A 19,218-nucleotide genomic window follows, 5' to 3' on the forward strand; every position below is an offset into this window, starting at 1 on the left:
TATAAGGGACATCTGATAGTCTGTGAAGAGAAACAGTTTGAGATGGTTTGGTCATGTGTTGAGGAAGGATGAAAGTGACTCGTTGAGAAGAGTGATGGAAATGAATGTAGAAGGAAGTAGAGGACGGGGAAGACCGAGAAAGACTTGGCTAAAGATGGTGGAAGAAGAAATGCGGGCAAGGGGGTTAACAAGGGGAGATGCAGAAAATAGGGCAAAATGGAGAGGATTGTCATGGGGACCGCAAGGCTAACTTCCGCTCTTGCAGGGAAAATGGCCTTAAAATGCCTGTTGTTGTTGTTGTATCTGATAGCGGTGGAATTATATTGCAACACACAAAAGATCATCATTGTAAACGTGTATGCACCGAGTGAACCCATGGAAAGAAGTGTTCTTTTCCACTCTGCATGACTTTGTAAAAGGACTAGATACAACTGCTTTCATATGTATTGCTGGCGATTTCAATTGCACTATCAATCCTTCCGTAGACAGGACCGCTCATGAGCCCCATCCGGCTTCTACGAAGATTTTGGAGAACATCATCAAGAATCAGCATTTGAAAGATGTTTGGAGGTTGCAACATCCAACTTCACGGTGCTATACGTGGTGCAGATGCCATGATGGGAGGATATCAAGAGCAAGGCTAGACAGATTTTACGTGAATAAGCCAATGCTAAATATGATGGCCACAACCCAGATACTCCCAACTGGTTTCACAGACCATTACCTGGTTTCAATGGGTTTTAATTTGCCTCTGGCCTCAGGTGGTAGTATGTATTGGTCACTTAATACCCACCTGCTGAATGATATGAAATTCAAAGATGCTTTTCGAGCCGTGTGGGAAAGAATTCGGTCCTCCAAATTTGAGCATGCTAACTTTCGACTGTGGTGGGACCTCACAAAGAGTCAGGTCAAATCGTTCCGTCAACAATATAGTCTTTATGCCACTAAATTGCAAAATCTCTCAATTGATTCATTAAAGGCTGAAATTGCAGCCCTGGAGGAAAACATTAATACGGCTGGGAAAGACACCACAGGTGACCGACTGTTATGGACTAAAAAGGCAATCTTGACTGAACTGGTACGGCAGCGGGCAATGGGCACCCTGGTACGCATGAGAATGAGTTATTTAACGTTGGATATGCCAAATAAGGACTTTTTTAGTCAAAAAATCACAACAGATTCACAGGCTACGTGCTGCTAATGGGGCAATCGTTTTTTTGTTTTTTTTTTTGTATACTGAATCGAGGCTCGTGAAAGAGCTAACATTTATTTCACAAACAAATCAACCAGACAAACAAAATATATAAAAAGAGGGAGCGGAAAACAAGATGGGGAGAGAAGGGGAAGCACACAACCACAACATTTGAGAGCAGGGAGAAGTGTGGGAGGGAGAGGGCTTGGGGGCAGGAGGCGTGGGAAGGGGGGGGGGGGTGGGGGGAGGAGAGGTATAAAACACAAGGGGACCGAAATTAGCGGGGGTAGAATAGATCAAGGTTTTGGATGGGGGAGGATAAGAGATGGTGGTGAACAGCTGTTTTAAAGACCTGAAGGGTGGAGTGGGATTGAAGAGAGTGAGGGAGTTTGTTCCAGAGGTGGGAGAAAAGAGGATGAAGGAGTGAAGGTGAGCAGAAAGTCTTGATTTTGGCAGTTTAACCATAAGAGGGTTGCAGGCAGATCTTGTGCGACCTGTAGGAATATTTGGGGGACAGAGCCCAGAGAGGAGCTGGGGGGGCAAGGCCAGAGAAAGACCACCAACCTGCCTGCGGTGAGTGAGTGAAAGGCCCTTGGAGTTAGCTTCATCGCGGGAGATTCCAATGATTCTGAATGCTTTGGTTTCAACAGCGTGAAGACGAGCTAGGTGTGTGGCAGGAGCACCAGACCAGAGGGGAGAGCAGTATTCCATAGAGCTGCGGATGAAAGCCTTGTATGTGGTGAGGAGCTCAGGTGTGCCAAGGAAGGACTTCGCACGACGGAGGATGCCCAGTCGGCGACTGGCTTTGGAGGCCAGATTTGAAATGTGGTTTTCCCAGGAAAGATCATGGCAAATAGTGAGACCCAAAAGCTTGAGTGACAGAACTTCTTGGAGAGGCTTATTCAGAAAGTGGATGGGAGGGTTTTCCAGTCGGTCTTTTCGGAGAGACATCGTAAGAGTGTGAGATTTATCAGGATTGAAAGACATGTTCCATTTGTTTGCCTAGTCTGTGATTTTGTCCAGGTCTGCAGAGAGTGAGGAGGCTGCAGACTGCCGATCTGAGGGATGAGGAATGGAGCGACAGAGAGTAGAGTCGTCAGCAAAGAGATAGAGAGGATTTTCAAGAGAGTCAGAGAGATCATTGAAGAAGACCAGAAAAAGCACAGGGCCCAGAACACTACCTTAGGGAACTCCAGCCTGAACAGGAAGAGGAGATGAGAGAAACCCATTCAGGGCCACACGTTGACTATGACCAGAGAGGAAGTCCGCCAGCCATGCGTGGAGATTTCCATGGATACCAAAGGAGGAGAATTTGGTGAGCAGAGCAGGGTGCCAGACTGTATCGAAGGCACGTGAAATGTCAAGGGAGACAGCTCTAATTTCCTGTTTGGCGTTGAGGACCTCCATCCATTGTTGAGAAAGCAGAAGCAGCATGTCCAGAGTAGAGTGACCAGGTCTAAAACCAAATTGATGATCAGAGATCAAGCCATTGGAGAAGAGGAAAGATTTCATATCTGAAGCAATGATGGATTCCATGACTTTGCTGATAATTGGGAGAAGGCTGATTGGTCTGTAGTTGCTAGGATCTGTTTTTGCACCTTTTTTGTGCAAAGCGGTGATGTTGGCTGATTTCCAAGCAGTTGGCAGATGACCTTGAGCAAAAGAGAGGGTGAAGAGAACAGAAAGAGGGAGTGAAAGAGCGGAAGAACAGGATTTTAGGACCCGTGGGCTGATGCCGTCAGGTCCAGTTGCAGAATCAGAGTCGAGGGTTGACAGAAACTTTTCCACATTGTCAGGACGAAAGGACACAGAGTCCAGGAGCAGCTGGGTACGACTGGGTACGGTGGGTACAGAGAGGGATGGGTTTGGGACACAAGGTTTAGAGGCAAACACAGAGTTGAGGCATTCAGCTTTTTCACGTGCGGAGTCAGCCGTTAAGCCGTTTGAGGTGAGGGAGGGGATGGAGGGGGAACAAACACCAGAAACATATTTGACCAGACGCCACCAGGATTTGGAAGAGGGAGACAGATAAGAGAGTTCGGTCTTGAGAACGGTGAGATATTGTTTCCTGGCTCTCCTGAGTGTGGACACACACTTGTTTCGGGCTTTGTGAAAGGAAATGAGATTTCCTTCCGTTGGATTTGCTTTCCAGGAGACGAAAGCAAGTTGTTTCAGGGCAACAGCCTCACCACAAGATTCCGTGTACCATGGACGGGAGGAAGGGTATGACAACTGAAGACGAGATGGGATAAATCTGTGCATTAGAGAGAGCAATTTACTTTGAAAGAATTCCCAGGATGAGTTGATGTCAGAGGCGGTAGAGATGGGAGACCAGTCCAGATGATTGATGGCTGCTTGAAGACCGTGCCAGTTGGCCTGAGTGAAATGCCAGACTCGTCGGCGCTGAGGAGGCTCTCTGAGAATGGTCAGAGAGATGTCCACTTTGACAAGCACATGATCAGATGAGCCGATTGGAGCAGAAGAAGAGCAGCAGACATTTTCAGGGAAGTTAGTCATAACCAAATCCAGAAGAGAAGATGCTCCGTTGACTGAGATCCGGGTCGGGAAATTGACAGATTGTGTCAGTCCCAGTGAGTCGCAGAAGTCCTTTGCTGAAGAGCCATGGCTGGTGAGAGAGGTACCCACACCCAGCCAACTGGCATGGTGACAATTGAAATCACCACATATGAGGAAGAGAGAGTTGGGATGGGTCGATAGAAGTTGGTCCATATTTTCAGACAGCGAGATGTAGATGGAGTCATCGCTGTTTGGTGGACGGTACAACACACATATGAACAAAAGGTGGGAGCGAAGGGGAAGCCGTAGCCAAAGGTATTCCTGGGGGTGAGGTGGAGAGAGGGCAGTGGAGGGCGAGTGAGGAAGAGAGTTTTTTTATAAAGATAGCAACCCCACCTCCAGGACGAGGCTCAGGTCTATCATACCGGAGGAGGGAGTAACCTGGGAGAGATACCAAGGCATCAGAGACATCATGAAGGAGGAAAGTTTCTGTTAAGCAGATCACATCTGGTTTGTCAGAAGCAACCTGTATGGAGAGATCAGTCAAGTTTGAGTGAAGGCCCCGGATGTTTGAGGTCCATACCGTTAATGAAGAGGAAGGGGGAGCATCGGGTACAGAACAGGGGGGGGGGGGGGGTAGGGTAAGATGTGGAAGAGGAGGAAGAGGTAGGGAGAGCTGTTGAAGGTGTGTCAGAGATTTCAGAGATTTCAGAATAGCTTGGAGAAAGGGAAGAATGGGGCGGACAAAAGGCTTGATGGAGATTGGGTGAGGCACAGTGAGGTGTTATTTGAGGAGGGGGAAGAGCGAGGCAGAAGGTTGGGGGAGATGAAGGTGAAAGTTGGAAGGGGGAAGAAGCAGGGAGGATGCTTTGAGGAGGAGGGGCGAGAGGGGAGTCTAGGAGGGGAGGAGCGAGGGAGAGTCTCGGAGGGGAGGGGGTGTGGGGGGAGTTTAGGAGGGAGTGGAGGGAAGGGGCAAGGGTGGAGATTTGAAAGGGATGGGTGATGGGGAGGATTTGGAGGGGAGGGGTGAGATTGGATTTTGAAAAGTGTACGATTCATGGGAAACGAACATTTTTTGCAAAATGAGTTTGAGACCTTCGAGTCAAAAATACGTTTGAGGACACTGAAGGAGGGGTGGAGTTCTGGATAGTTTAGGGAATGTAGAAAGGAGGAACTGTAAGAGATGGTATTATATATATTTTTTGGAATGAATAGATTTGGTGAGCAAGACGAAAGCATCCTTTTGTAGGAGAAGAAGAAAAGGGTGTTATAATATATGAGAGAAAATAGTTGTTCAGGGGAGAGATTATACATGTCTAACCACGTGATCGCGAACAACGTGAAACGAAGAACGAACGAACAAATAAGAACAACAAATAAACGAATAAGCCCTGAGAAGGAAATCTTTTTTGGGGTTGTTTTTTTTTTTGAGTGGAGATATTAAACAAGGAGGTATGGGGTGAATGACTGGGACGAAACAGTGAACGAAAATAAATGCAGCGCATTCGACGAATCGCTGAGAGAAAAACAAAACCACAAGGTCGGAGACGGTACGGTAGCCAATCCTACGAGTACTAGGCCTCAGAATACTCGATACGCATTAACCGACGATTGTGTATACATGTACGAAAAATTTGCACCGAAAATTTTCCAAAAGATACACTATAGGTACACACACCGAAAGATAGATACAGTCTCGACAAAAACACAATTGTGAAAGATTACTTAGCTTCGAAAGCGTGAGCACATGGAACAGCTTCGAAAAGACGTGTCCTCGCCGTGATCTCGCGAGATCTCCAACAGGACCTCCCAACAGGAGATTAAGTCTGTTTTGAAGGGTTTTTATACAAACTTGTACTCCCCCCAGAGCATAAGTAATGAGACCTTGCAGGAGCTGACTACTGGGCTTCTGAGACTTGAGGAGGACCAGCAACGCACACTGAACATGTCAGTTTCGGCTGCTGAACTTGAAACTGCTATGCGGAGCTTGAAGGATGGTAAAGCCTCTGGGATTGATGGTTTGCCTGGAGAGTTCTATAAGACCTTTTGGAACCTGACCTGCTTGAGGTATTTGATGAATGCCTTCATGTTGGAGAGCTTCCCCTGTCCTGCAGAAGAGCTGTCATGTGCCTGTTGCCAAAGGCTGGGGACACTCAACTAGTCGAGAACTGGCGGCCTGTCTCATTGCTGTGTGCAGATTACAAGATTTTGTCGAAGGTTTTAGCAAACCGTTTGGGAACTGTGATCAGCTCTATTGTGCACCCTGACCAGACCGACTGTGTACCAGGAAGGTCAATTTATGATAATATATTTTTGATAAGGGATACTATTTCTTGTAATAAGTACTTGCGTGCCAGTTTTGGGTTGTTGTTTCTTGACCAAACAAAGGCTTTTGATCGTGTTGATCGCACATATTTGTTTTCTGTTCTGGAGCGGATGGGTTTTGGTGAAACTTTCATTTCCTATGTTAAGCTGTTATACACTAACACCTTCTGCATGATGAAAGTAAACAACAGTTTATGTTCCCCTTTTCCTTTCCGACGGGGTATCCGTCAAGGTTGTCCCCTTTCTGGACTTCTGTATATAATTGCCCTTGAACCACTCTTAGCATCCATCAGGCAGCGAATAACTCAGGATGTGGGAGCCGTTTTTGGTTCAGGTTTTGTGGTCACAGCTTGTGCTGATGATGTTTGCGTCCTGATTAAAGGCCCAAGTAGTGTTGCTGCAGTGCAGCGTTGCCTTAAAGATTACGCTGTGGCCTCTTCCGGTGAAGTAAATTGGAGCAAGAGTGTAGCCTTATGATGCGGTTCAGATAACCTTTCTTTAACACTGCCACCGTCACTCCCACATAATTTAGAGTGGAAAACAGATGGGGTCAAATATCTTGGTGTCTATCTCGGCAACCAGGAAGTAGAAACGAAGAACTGGGAAGGAATGATGGAACAAATTACACACCGGTTGAAACGATGGGAAGGACTGCTGCGATCTCTTTCTTATAAAAGCCACACTTGTCATCAATAACTTGATAGCAGCAAGTTTATGGCATAAACGAATTGCCTTGCAGCCACCCAAGGAGTTGATTCAGGCCATCCGGCAGGTCTTGATAAATTTCTTTTGGAATGGATACCACTAGCTTCGGCCTCAAATACTGTACCATCCTCGGAAGGAGGGTGGACATGGAATTGTGGATGTGTCCACCCGGCTTATGGCTTTTCGCCTACAGTCTGTGCAACGTCTGTTGTATGCTGAAGAGCTGCCCTGGCGCCCATTTGCGTTTTTTTTGCTGCAACAAGCGGGAGGCCTGTGTTATGATAGGCACCTGTTCCTGGTGAACCTTGACCGTGTCAGTTTAGTTTCAATCCAAATTTTTTATCAGGGTTTTCTGAAAGTTTGGAAAGGCTTTGGGGTTCATCGTTGCCCTGAGGGTTATAATTGCCGGAAGTTTATCCAAGAACCTATTTTCTATAACGGATTTTATCCATGCATTCTCATAGTCCGACTTTGATTAGGAAATTTACTCAAGGGGGAATTGGCAAAGTTTGTGACCTGAGGGATACATCTGGGGCAAAATGGATGTCTGCTAGCAGGGTGGCGACCATTCTTGGTTTCAGATCTGTGCATGTTGTCAGCCAAATTATACGCATCGTCAAGAGGAAGTTTAAGGAGTTAAATATTGGCTGGGAAGGTATAAACAATGTCGAGGATTTTCGGCTGTCCTTCCCTGAAATTAAGGTGCTCCCAGCTCTCCAGTCGAATGGTGAACTTGTATCTCATTTTCACTTGGTAACAAAGGCGGGTATTCACAAGCTCCTTCGAGAAAACCAAGCATCACCCTTCTCCGGAGTGGCGCGAGTGGCCTTGTGGTCAGAAAGGTTAGGGCCAGGGTCTCCTGCCACTCCACTGTAGCCTAATATGTACAAACTACCTATTTATGGGTTCATATCAGATATCCAGTGGAGATTAGCACATTGGGCTCTCCCTACGAACACCTTTGTTCATCACCTTGACAGCTCAGTGCCAGTAGCATGCCCCTTCTGTGAACAGAAGGAGGATCTCTTTCATGCCTATGTGAAATGCGAAAGACTAATACCTCTTTTCTCGATTCTCACACACCTTTTTGATCAGTTGTCTTTTCCTTTCACTTCACATTCTTTTATTTTTGGTGTACCTTTCAGACCCTCCTGCAAGGACTCTGGTGTTCTCCTAAACTTCTTGGTCGCTATAACACAATATGCAATATATAAATCAAGGAAAATTAAAATTGATAATGGGCATGGGTTTGATGTTCCTATGTTTAAAGGGCTGGTGTCTGCAAGAATAAGGTTAGAGTTTGATTATTATGTGGCGAATGAAAATGTCAAACTCTTTGAGTGCAAATGGTGTATTAATGAAGCCTTATGTGTTGTGAATGAATCGAATTTGGACTTTTTTTTTTAAATAATTACATTAAGAACTGTGTTTTTTTTTCTATTTTTCTCTCCTGTAAAATTTGACTTGACTTAGTTTGTTTTTTTGTTGTTGCAAATTCAATTTTCTCGCTATCTCTCTCACCTCTCCCTCTCCATCTCTGTCTGTGTCTCTCTCACTCTGTCTGTCTGTTTCTGTCTGTTTCTGTCTCTCTGTATCCTGCCTCTGTGTCTGTCTGTCTGCCTGTTTGTCTGTCTCTCTCTTTCTCTGTCTCTCTCTTTCTCTGTCTCTCTCTTTCTCTGTCCCTCTGTCTCTGCCTCTGTATCTGTCTCTCTCTCTCTCTCTCTCTCTCTCTCTCTCTCTCTCTCTCTCTCTCTCTCTCTCTCTCTCTCTCTCTGTCTCTGTCTCTCTCTGTGTCTCTCTGTCTCTCTGTCTCTCTGTCTTTCTCCTCCTCTCCATCTCTTCCTCTCTCTGTCTGTCACCAATGACTAATTTTGCATTTCAATCCATGCTGCGCTCAAGTAATATAATTTTTGAAATTATCCATTCGCCCTTACAAGTTGGATTTTGTTGCATGTGAAACCACTGACAGTGAGAGAGAACTTAGAACTAATAATTTTGTTTTTTATTTTAAATCTGGGTTAAGGCTCATGGAAGAAGTATCGGGTGTCTGTTTCTAGAACAGAGGGCTTTGTGGTTTTGACAATGTGTTATAATTAATTATAGTCTGTTTGAACACATCTTGCTCAGATGAGAGACCCTGTGTTAGCTCTGATGTGAGGATGTCTTGTTAGACATATGGCATGCACGTCGTCCTGAATTAATGTCTGATGCCATCGATGCCGAAGGAACGGCGCATCGTTCCTGGTTGGAAGATGAATAGAGGGACGGAGTGCAAGGTTGTGCTCATACTACCAAATTTTCCAATGGAGAGAAGACTATTTGAAAGGAAGAATAAAGGAGCGCAGATTATAATTGGGTTCTTAATCCAGGGCTTTTCCGTGCAAATCCCATTTTGATAAGATCTCTCCGATATTCCTAAATGAGCACCCACTCTTACTGTCTCGGACTCGTGTAAAGGTTCGTCGTGGTCACAGTGGGTGATGTGTGTGTTTAGGAAGAAAAGGAATCGCAAGAAGATTGTGAGTGGGTGGAAGAGGAAGATGGAGATGGAGATGTTGCGGAGAGAAAGTAAACCTTTACTGATGTCTGATTGTGATTGATATACTGTCTTGCAATGTTACACCTTCAAGTATTGCTTTTCCTTGCCCCTTTCATATCCGTGAAAGGTGTGTGCGGATGAGAATATTGTGTTTGGTGCTATAATACTTATTTTATTTTTAAATAAGCCCTTTTGAGCTGTCCGTTTATTGCTTGAATGGAGGGGCCATTCCTTGAGCTGGAAGCTGATGTGAGACAATTTCCATGTCAAAGCGGTCTTTCCAAGGTTGTGCTGCTACTTACCTGAGATGTGATTATGTTGATTCTGGTTTATTGTTCTTCAGCCATTTTATGTGGGGTGCTGCGACTGCTTTAAATCTGGAATGATCAAAGGACGTAAAGGATGTGATGAAATTGAAAACTTTGAGTTTTCCTCTTTATTATATTTAGGTCTCTTAATTATTGTTTATTATATTATCTCTGAATAAAAAATTTTGAGGGTCTAATCTTGTTTTATTTCCCAATGACCTGATAAACCTGAGAATTTATCTTTCTCTCATCTCTCTCTTGCTTTCTCTCTTTCTCGCTCTGCCTCTCTCACACACACACTCTATCTACGTATCTCTCTGGTCTCGCTCTACATCTTTCTCACTCTACCTCTCACACACACACTCTATTTACGTATCTCTCTGGTCTCGCTCTACATCTTTATCACTCTACCTCTCTCACACACGCACTCTATCTACGTATCTCTCTGGTCTCGCTCTACATCTTTCTCACTCTACCTCTCCCTCACACGCACTCTATCTATGTATCTCTCTGGTCTCACTCTACATCTTTCTCACTCTACCTCTCACACACACACTCTATCTACGTATCTCTCTGGTCTCGCTCTTCATCTTTATCACTCTACCTCTCTCACACACGCACTCTATCTACGTATCTCTCTGGTCTCGCTCTATATATTTCTCACTCTATCTCTCTCTCCCCCTCTCTCTCCCCCTCTCCCTCCCCCTCTCTCTCCCCTCTCTCTCTCCCCCTCTCTCTCCCCCTCTCTCTCCCCCTCTCTCTCCCTCTCTGTCCCTTTCTCTCCCTCTCTCTCTCCCCCTCTCCCTCTCTCTCCCCCTCTCTCTCCTCCTCTCTATCCCCCTCTCCATCCCCCCCCCCTCTCTCTCCCTCTCTTTCCTCCTCTCTCTCCCCCTCTCTCTCTCCCCCTCTCCCTCTCCCTCTCCCTCTCTCTCCTCCTCTCTCTCTCCCCCTCTCTCTCCCCCTCTCTCTCTCCCTCTCTCTCCCCCTCTCTCTCCCCTCTCTCTCTCCCTCTCTCTCCCCCTCTCTCTCCCCCTCTACGTCTATCTCTCACTCTATGCCTCTCTCCAACCACTCCCTCACCATCCCCTGCCCCCCACCCATATGAACCATACGATGTCTCACTTGCGCTACCTGTGACTATGGAGACCATTTTTGTGTCCCTCATGGTTTTATGGCCTTAGTCCATTTCAGCGATTAGTATGATGCTGTCATTGTAGATTGACCCTGAAGTGATGTGTAGATTTGTGAAAGGAAGAGAAGGGGAATGTTTTCTCTGGAGTTTGTTTGTGTACTGTTATCGTTTATTAAAATCCTGGTATTTAGTATATGCCGGGTTGTGGTTAGAGGTGCTCGTAGTTGTGTGTTTCAGATGTTGTGATGGGAAAATTCGCACTTGCTTCTTTTATACATTGGTCCTTCTGTACCTTCATGTAAACTTGTAAAATGGTGATAGGGTGATACTTTTACTGTGGTTTTATATGAGAGAGAGCACCTCAACTCAGGTGATTATGGGGTTTTACATGAAGGGAGAGAGAGAGAGAATGTGGTTGAAGCATTTAGAAGAAGTGGTCTTTCAATGCCACAACAGAAGGTTTAAACAGTAATTTAAGGTGGTGGATGTCTGAAGCCTGAAGAGGTGGTGGATGTCTAAGCCTGAATATGAGATGTTCCCAAGGCTGAAGCGGTGGGGGAGATATGGCTAAAGAGATAGTTGTTGTTGTTGTTCTCCTCCTCTTCCCTTTATAAGGGTTGATGTCTGCCTTGCTCTGACCACGGTACTTATCCACTCCCCTCTGTCCTCATTCAACTCTCCACTCGTCAACCACCCCACCTTACTGATATCCCTCCTCACACAATCCTCCCATCTCAACCGCGGTCTACCTCTTTTCCTCCTACCTTGCTCCCTCAACCTATCTGCTCTCTCTGCCATTCTCTCTTCCCCCATCCACACCAAATGTCCAGGCCATCTCAGCCAGCATTCCACCAATCTCCCCATCCAGCTCATCTACACACCGATCTCCTCCATCAGTTCATCCATTCTCTTTCTATCAACCTTCTTCACTCCTGCAATCCTCCTGACCCAGTTGTTCTCGCAAACCTACAGCTTATGTTGTTGTCTTTCAGTCAGTACTACCATCTCCAGACCGTAAAGCTAGGCCGGCATTACACAACACATCAAAACCTTTCCTTGCAATCATTGTCTGCCACAACAGCCGCCTTCGTACCTCTGCCTCCGACTTACCATCCCCGGTCACTGTTCCATCCAGATGGTGGTGGTATAAGCCTGGAGATGAGGTGGAGGTAGTCTAAGCCTGAAGAGCTCGTGTGAGTGGTCTAAAGCTCAAGTGGAGGTGGTGGTAAGATTAATAAGACTGAAAAGGAGGTTGTCGTATACAGTCAGAAATAAGGTTTAAACACGGTGGTGTATGGCTGAATTGGAGGTTTAAATGAGATGGTTTAAGGCTAAAAAGTGTGACTTGGTTTTGAAATCTGAGTACAGTACCACATGTACTGTAAATGCAACTGTTTTTATCCAGAACACTTGTACGCTCGTTTCCAAATAAGCTTCATTGGCTATACCTCTTCAGGAATATTGCGATAGCTCCTCTTATTTGTTGCGTGAACACGATCGTTTGTTTGTTTGTGTTCATGGTGGGCCTTTAAACAATGGATAATGCTTTGGGCCTATGTAATGCTTTGTTTTCATTGAGCCTGCTATCCTGTCTCATGTGCTGCTCGTACCTGGGTTAACAGTTGTGCCTTTCTCTTTCACGGTTGCTGCTGAGAATAAACAAACTTCTTTTGCAAGTTAAATATCTCTCTGATTCCTTGTGTTTTTGTTAACAATCCCACCACTTGATATTGATCTAGAGACTAGACCGATTGAGTTTGTATCCTTTCCAGGGGATCATTCTGCTGGAGCTTCCTTTGGGCGGAGAAATACACAGTGGTTTGCTATTGCTTTCCCAGTGGCCAATCAAGACGGTTTTCTTGTAATTTGTTTAGGGTTCTGGTGTCGACTCGGCTAATTCTTTGCAGAAGGCCGGAGGATCTTTAATGTCCTCCAACGACCATCCGATGAATGTTGCATTCGGTGATGTGATTGCCTTGGCTGCAAAACACCAGGGTGACAGTTGATGGTCGGATCATGGATCGAACCCAGTCTAGACAGATCAAATGTGAAAATGCTGCCTCTGAAATATCTTCTCTGCCAACCCCCAACCAAAATATACAGAAACACTTTTACAAAGAAAATTTCAAAAAATATTCTTTCTGGTGGAGAGTTAACGGTTTTGGGAAACTTTACACATTTAGAATAACGGAGGAAAATCGAAAATGAAAGGGCCAAGGGCCTATGCACAAGTCAAAAAGAGCAAGAACTGAAACGAGTTGTTGGTAAGTGGAGCACTTTACAGAAGTGGGGAGTACAGTATGTTTAAGGGAAAGTGGAGCACTTTACCAGGAAGGGGTTGCAGACCTCTCAACCTGTGATCATAGTCTGTTGTGAGACCCATTCCCTAAGGCTGGAGATCTGTGCTGCCTAAGCCCCCAGCAGGGTTCAGGGACAGCACCCTGAGCGGAGGGGGGGGGGGGGGGGGAGTCCAGTGGGCAAAGTCCCTGCCCACTCATGAAATTTGAATAGCTGGACGTCACATACCATCTTCAAGCCTTCCTCACAGTATTGTAGTAATAAACAGACTGTTCTCACTTTAACAGTGTATTCCTTCTGGCATTGTATATTACAGGGAGGCACATACCATCATATACTAGAATGAGCTTGGACTGTTTTAAGAATGCCCTCTGTCACCAACAACCGATAATTCAGAAATTGTTCATCAAGTTGGTCTCGGTTCATTTCAGGGAAAAGTTCAGGATACTTCTGGATGAAGTATTCCACTGAAATGAAGCTCTTGTCAAGTCGATGTTCAAAGTCCATCCAAGTATCATGTTTCAAAAGTTTATCTTCCAAAGGTTGGCATCAGTAGTGGTAGGATGGAATGGAGCATCTCCATGAGAAAAGAGTGCCTGCGGATGTACTGATTTATCTCCTTTAAATTCAGAACCCTGAGCATTTGGGGATGGGAAACAGTCGCCAGGCATGGACCGTGGTCGATTGCCCTTTTCTCGAGAAGGGGGCCGCATTTCGCTGGCCACAACTTGTCCCGCTGTAGGATCCCGTGGCAGGAATGTCATCCGGTGAAGGACACCTCCCAGGAAGAGCGACTCCAATTTGATTTTGAAGCCGACAAAGACGATCAACAAAACAAATTTTTCACTGATGATGCCCTCCCAGCACCGATGGAAAGCGCTGAGTTGCCCTCCTTCAGATGCTATTTCCTCCAAAAGCTCCTGATAGCCCGTCGCTATGTTGCTGGCACCACCGCCCGTTCATGAGAAGTTGGTGGGAACACCACCACCTATGAAAGGGAAAAGGCTTATTTGGAGAGACTTGACAGGTAGGTACAAATTACGAATGTAGATATCCAGGATTATGAGCGATGTCGATCATGGTGAGGGATCCTTAGGCCTAAGTGTGGAGATGCCATTGTTAATTTGATGTTTATGTTTTGCATCTTTGTAACCTTATTGGCAAGTTTTCCTTACTATGGAGGGAGACACACAGAGTTTACAAGATCCCAGGATGTTTGATTATGATATGGTCATATAAATTGTTAACTAGAGATTGAGACCGTGCATGACAAAGCTCGAATATTTAGCAAACCCTTGATCCCTTCGTGGAAAATACTTCATAATCATACACAAAATAGTATAATGATCAGCTTGTCATTTTAATCATTGTTCCCATCTTCAAAAACTACGCATATTTCTACAATTTGCAAAGGAATAGAGCACCATTTATCAAGTTGAATATCGATGTATTACCTGAATGGTGACATCATGTTAACACAAATTGGCCAATCACATTCTCATTGTCAACACAATTTGGCCCTGTGTACCTGACGGAAATAAAATTGGCATGTTCCATGAAGGTTGTTGTTGTTGTATAGCCCCGGACAATTCTCTCGAACAAGCCCGCGGCACAGAGACAGCCAATCAATCTCGCAGGAGCGACCCAGAGATCCCCCCCACACAGGATGGTGTGGTGGTGTACCACAGGATGATGTACCTCACAAAGTCAGCGCCGGAGAGGAGTCGGTAAAAGACAGAAAGACCACCAACCTGCCTGTGGTGCGAGAGTGAAAAGCCCTCAGAATCGGCTTCATTATGGGAGATTCCAATGATTCTGAAAGCTTTGGTTTCAACAGCGTGACGCCGAGCTAGGTGTGAGGCAGGAGCACCGGCCCAGAGGGGAGAGCAGTATTCCATTGAGCTGTGGATGAAAGCCTTGTATGTGGTGAGGAGCTCAGGTGTGCCAAGGTAGGACTTTGCACGATGGAGGATGCCCAGTCGGCGACTGGCTTTGGAGGCCAGCTTGGAAATGTGGTTTTCCCAGGAAAGATCATGGCAGATAGTGAGACCCAAAAGCTTGAGTGACAGAACTTCTTGGAGAGGATTATTCAGAAAGTGGATGGGAGGGTTGTCCAGTCGGTCTTTTCGGAGAGACATCGTAAGAGTGTGAGATTTGTCAGGATTGAAAGACATGTTCCACTTGTTTGACCAGTCTGTGATTTTGTCCAGGTCTGCAGAGAGCGAGGAGGCTGCAGACTGCCGATCTGAGGGATGAGGAATGGAGCGGAAGAGAGTGGAGTCATCAGCAGAGAGATAGAGAGGATTTTCCAGAGAGTCAGAGAGATCATTGATGAAGACCAGAAATAGCACAGGGCCCAGAACACTGCCTTGGGGAACTCCAGCCTGAACAGGAAGAGGAGATGAGATAAACCCATTCAGGGCCACACGTTGACTACGACCAGAGAGGAAGTCCGCAAGCCACGAGTGGAGATTTCCATGGATACCACGAGGAGAAATGTATTTTTCTTCTTGTTAAATCCAGAAGTGAGGCCCATATAAACGGGCCATCGGCCGGATCATGGCTTTGAAATGATTTATCTCCTCAGTGAGACTGCAATTGAATCTCGGTGGAAAAGCTCGAGGATTGATTAACCAAAGGCCTGGTCGTGCTGTGTTTCCTCCACGTCGCTTTGTGCTGGGCTGCCTCAACCAGACAGAAACATCCGATTGCAGCTTTTAAAGCTCTTGACACGATATCATTAAGTTAATGACATCGTGCCGTCCCGTTTTAATTAGGACGATCCGCGAGACGGGGTGGAAGATAATTTGAGATAATAAATACAGAGGAGGCTCAGGCAGGCCGCTTCCAATATGGCTAAATTCAGGTTCCCTGAAGGCCTTTAATGTTCCAGGGGTCTCTCGACCACACTGACCGCACGGATTTCATCTCGAAAGCCAGTTCGTGATTAACATGTCAACAAAATGGTTTGGGAAGCGTCATATCGTAGGGCTACACTTTATTCATGATCCATTTCCACTCCAAGAAGGTCAAAGGGCAGTGTGAATGTGCACGGCTGAGAATTATCCAATAAGAGGCAAGAAACCTACTGCAATTGCCGCAATTGCCACCCACTGAGGTCAACATCAGCCAAAGGTCAATTTCTAAAATCCTCAATTTTCATCCGATTGTCTTGCAATTTGAAGAGGATTTGCATATCTGATCACTTGATTCAACCACCAACTATTATTGAGATGTAAAGGTCAACATAGGCCGAAATTTCTAAAATTGTCAGTTTTCGTCCGATTCACTTGAAATTTGAGAAGGATTTGCATATCAGGTCACTGAATTCAACCACCAACTATGATTGCGATATAAAGGTCAACATAGGCAGAAATTTCTAAAATTGTCAGATTTCATCTGATTCACTTGAAATTTGAGGAGGATTTGATTATCAGGTCACTGAATTCAACCACCAACGATTATTGACATATAAAGGTCAACATAGGCAGAAATTTTTTTAATCGTCAGTTTTCATCCGATTCACTTGAAATTTGAAGAAGGTTTGCATATCAGGTCACTGAATTCAACCGCCAATGATTATTCAGATATAAAGGTCAACACAGGCAGAAAATTCTAAAATTGTCAGTTTTCATCTGATTCACTAGAAACTTGAGGAGGATTTGATTATCAGGTCACTGAATTCAACCACCAACTATTATTGAGATATAAAGGTCAACATAGGCAGAAATTTCTAAAATTGTCAGTTTTCATCTGATTCACTTGTAATTTGAGTCAGATTTGCATATCAGGTCACTGAATTCAACCACCAACTATGATTGAGATACAAAGGTCAACATAGGCAGAAATTTCTAAAATTGTCAGTTTTCATCTGATTCACTAGAAACTTGAGGAGGATTTGATTATCAGGTCACTGAATTCAACCACCAACTATTATTGAGATATAAAGGTCAACATAGGCAGAAATTTCTAAAATTGTCAGTTTTCATCTGATTCACTTGAAATTTGAGTCAGATTTGCATATCAGGTCACTGAATTCAACCACCAACTATGATTGAGATATAAAGGTCAACATAGGCAGAAATTTCTAAAATTGTCAGTTTTCATCCGATTTACTTTAAATTTGAGGCGGATTTGAATATCAGGTCACTGAATTCAACCACCAACTATTATTAAGATGTAAAGGTCAACATAGGCCGTAATTTCTAAAATTGTCAGTTTTCGTCCGATTCACTTGAAATTTGAGGAGGATTTGATTATCAGGTCACTGAATTCAACCACCAACTATTATTCAGATATAAAGGTCAACGTAGGCAGAAATTTTTTTAATTGTCAGTTTTCATCTGATTCACTAGAAACTTGAGGAGGATTTGATTATCAGGTCACTGAATTCAACCACCAACTATTATTGAGATACAAAGGTCAACATAGGCAGAAATTTTTTAAATTGTCAGTTTTCATCCGATTCACTTGAAATTTGAGGATTTGATTATCAGGTCACTGAATTCAAACGCCAACTATTATTGGGATATAAAGGTCAATATGGGCAGAAATTTCTAAAATTGTCAGTTTTCATCTGATTCACTAGAAACTTGAGGAGGATTTGATTATCAGGTCACTGAATTCAACCACCAACTATTATTGAGATATAAAGGTCAACATAGGCAGAAATTTCTAAAATTGTCAGTTTTCATCAGATTCACTTGAAATTTGAGGAGGATTTGATTATCAGGTCACTGAGTTCAACCACCAACTATGATTGAGATATAAAGGTCAACATAGGCCAGGAGCCTGGCGTTGGCTTAGCGGCTAGGGTGCCAGCTTAGGATCCTAGGATCCTGGGTTCGAATCCCGGTTGATCACCGAATTAACGCCAGGGGGGTTGACTCAGCCTGTCATCCTTCCGAGGTCGGCTAATTTGAGTACCAGTTCACTGGTAATTCCCTGTTTGTCGTAAAAGGCAACAAAAAGGGTTGGTGGCAGGAAGGGCATCCGGCCGTAAAACATTGCTTCAAAAAGGGGACCGAAAAACAACAACAACCACGGTGCCCGAAAAAGGCCAACCCCCGCTTGCGGGGAAAAATGGCCTCGAAAGGTGTTTTTTTTTTTTTATAGGCCTGAATTTCTAAAATTGTCAGTTTTCGTCCGATTCAGTTGAAATTTGAGTCGGATTTGCATATCAGGTCACTGAATTCAACCACCAACGATTATTGAGATATAAAGGTCAACATAGGCAGAAATTTCTAAAATTGTCAGTTTTCCTCTGATTCACTTGAAATTTGAGGAGGATTTGATTATCAGGTCACTGAATTCAACCACCAACTATTATTGAGATATAAAGGTCAACATGGGCAGAAATTTCTAAAATTGTCGGATTTCATCTGATTCACTTGAAATTTGAAGAGGATTTGCATATCAGGTCACTGAATTCAACCACCAACTATTATTGAGATATAAAGGTCAACATAGGCAGAAATTTCTAAAATTGTCATTTTTCATCTGATTCACTTGAAATTTGAGGAGGATTTGCATCAGGTCACTGAATTCAACCGCCAACTATTATTAAGATATAAAGGTGAACATAGGCTGAAATTTCTGAAATTGTCAGTTTTCATCCGATTCACGTGAAATTTGAATAGGATTTGCAGATCAGGTCACTGAATTCAACCACCAACTACTATTGAGATATAAAGGTCAACATGGGCCGGAATTTCTAAAATCGTCAGTTTTCATCCGATTCACTTGAAATTTGAGGAGGATTTGCATATCAGGTCACTGAATTCAACCACCAACTATTATTGAGATATAAAGGTCAACATAGGCCGAAATTTCTAAAATCGTCAGTTTTCATCCGATTCAATTGAAATCCCTTTGAATGAAAATAGGCCCCGCTAACTCGCAACAGGTATTCCTGTGGATACCTTGACAGCATAATAATAGTTTTAGCGATCGTTTAAAAATCCGAAAGTTTAGAGCGAGCGAAGTAGTCCAGGAGCATTCCCAAACAGCACCCTTATCTAATACACCACCCCCATTTTACTTTTATTTAAATTGAAGTACTGCAAAACTTGGATCGATCGATCTCGATCTCTCGATCTCTCGATCTCTCGATCTCTCGATCTCTCGATCTCTCTCTCTCTCTCTCTCTCTCTCTCTCTCTCTCTCTCTCTCTCTCTTCCTCGCTTCTCTCTTTTCGCTTCTC

At 44.4% G+C, this 19,218-nt stretch overlaps 1 long non-coding RNA gene across 1 annotated transcript in view; it reads left to right on the top strand.

The window, feature by feature from the left end:
* Positions 1 to 9,783, top strand: part of LOC144889421 (uncharacterized) — a 13,692-nt gene extending 3,909 nt beyond the window's left edge. Inside the window, exon 2 of the long non-coding RNA XR_013621730.1 lies at positions 9,234 to 9,783. This is a non-coding gene — a long non-coding RNA (uncharacterized LOC144889421). The remainder of the gene's footprint in view (positions 1 to 9,233) is intronic.
* The last annotated feature ends 9,435 nt before the right edge of the window (positions 9,784 to 19,218 follow it).

This window comes from Myxine glutinosa, unplaced genomic scaffold (genome assembly GCF_964187855.1).
Source record: "Myxine glutinosa unplaced genomic scaffold, kmMyxGlut1.1 SCAFFOLD_3602, whole genome shotgun sequence".
NCBI lineage: Eukaryota > Metazoa > Chordata > Myxini > Myxiniformes > Myxinidae > Myxine > Myxine glutinosa.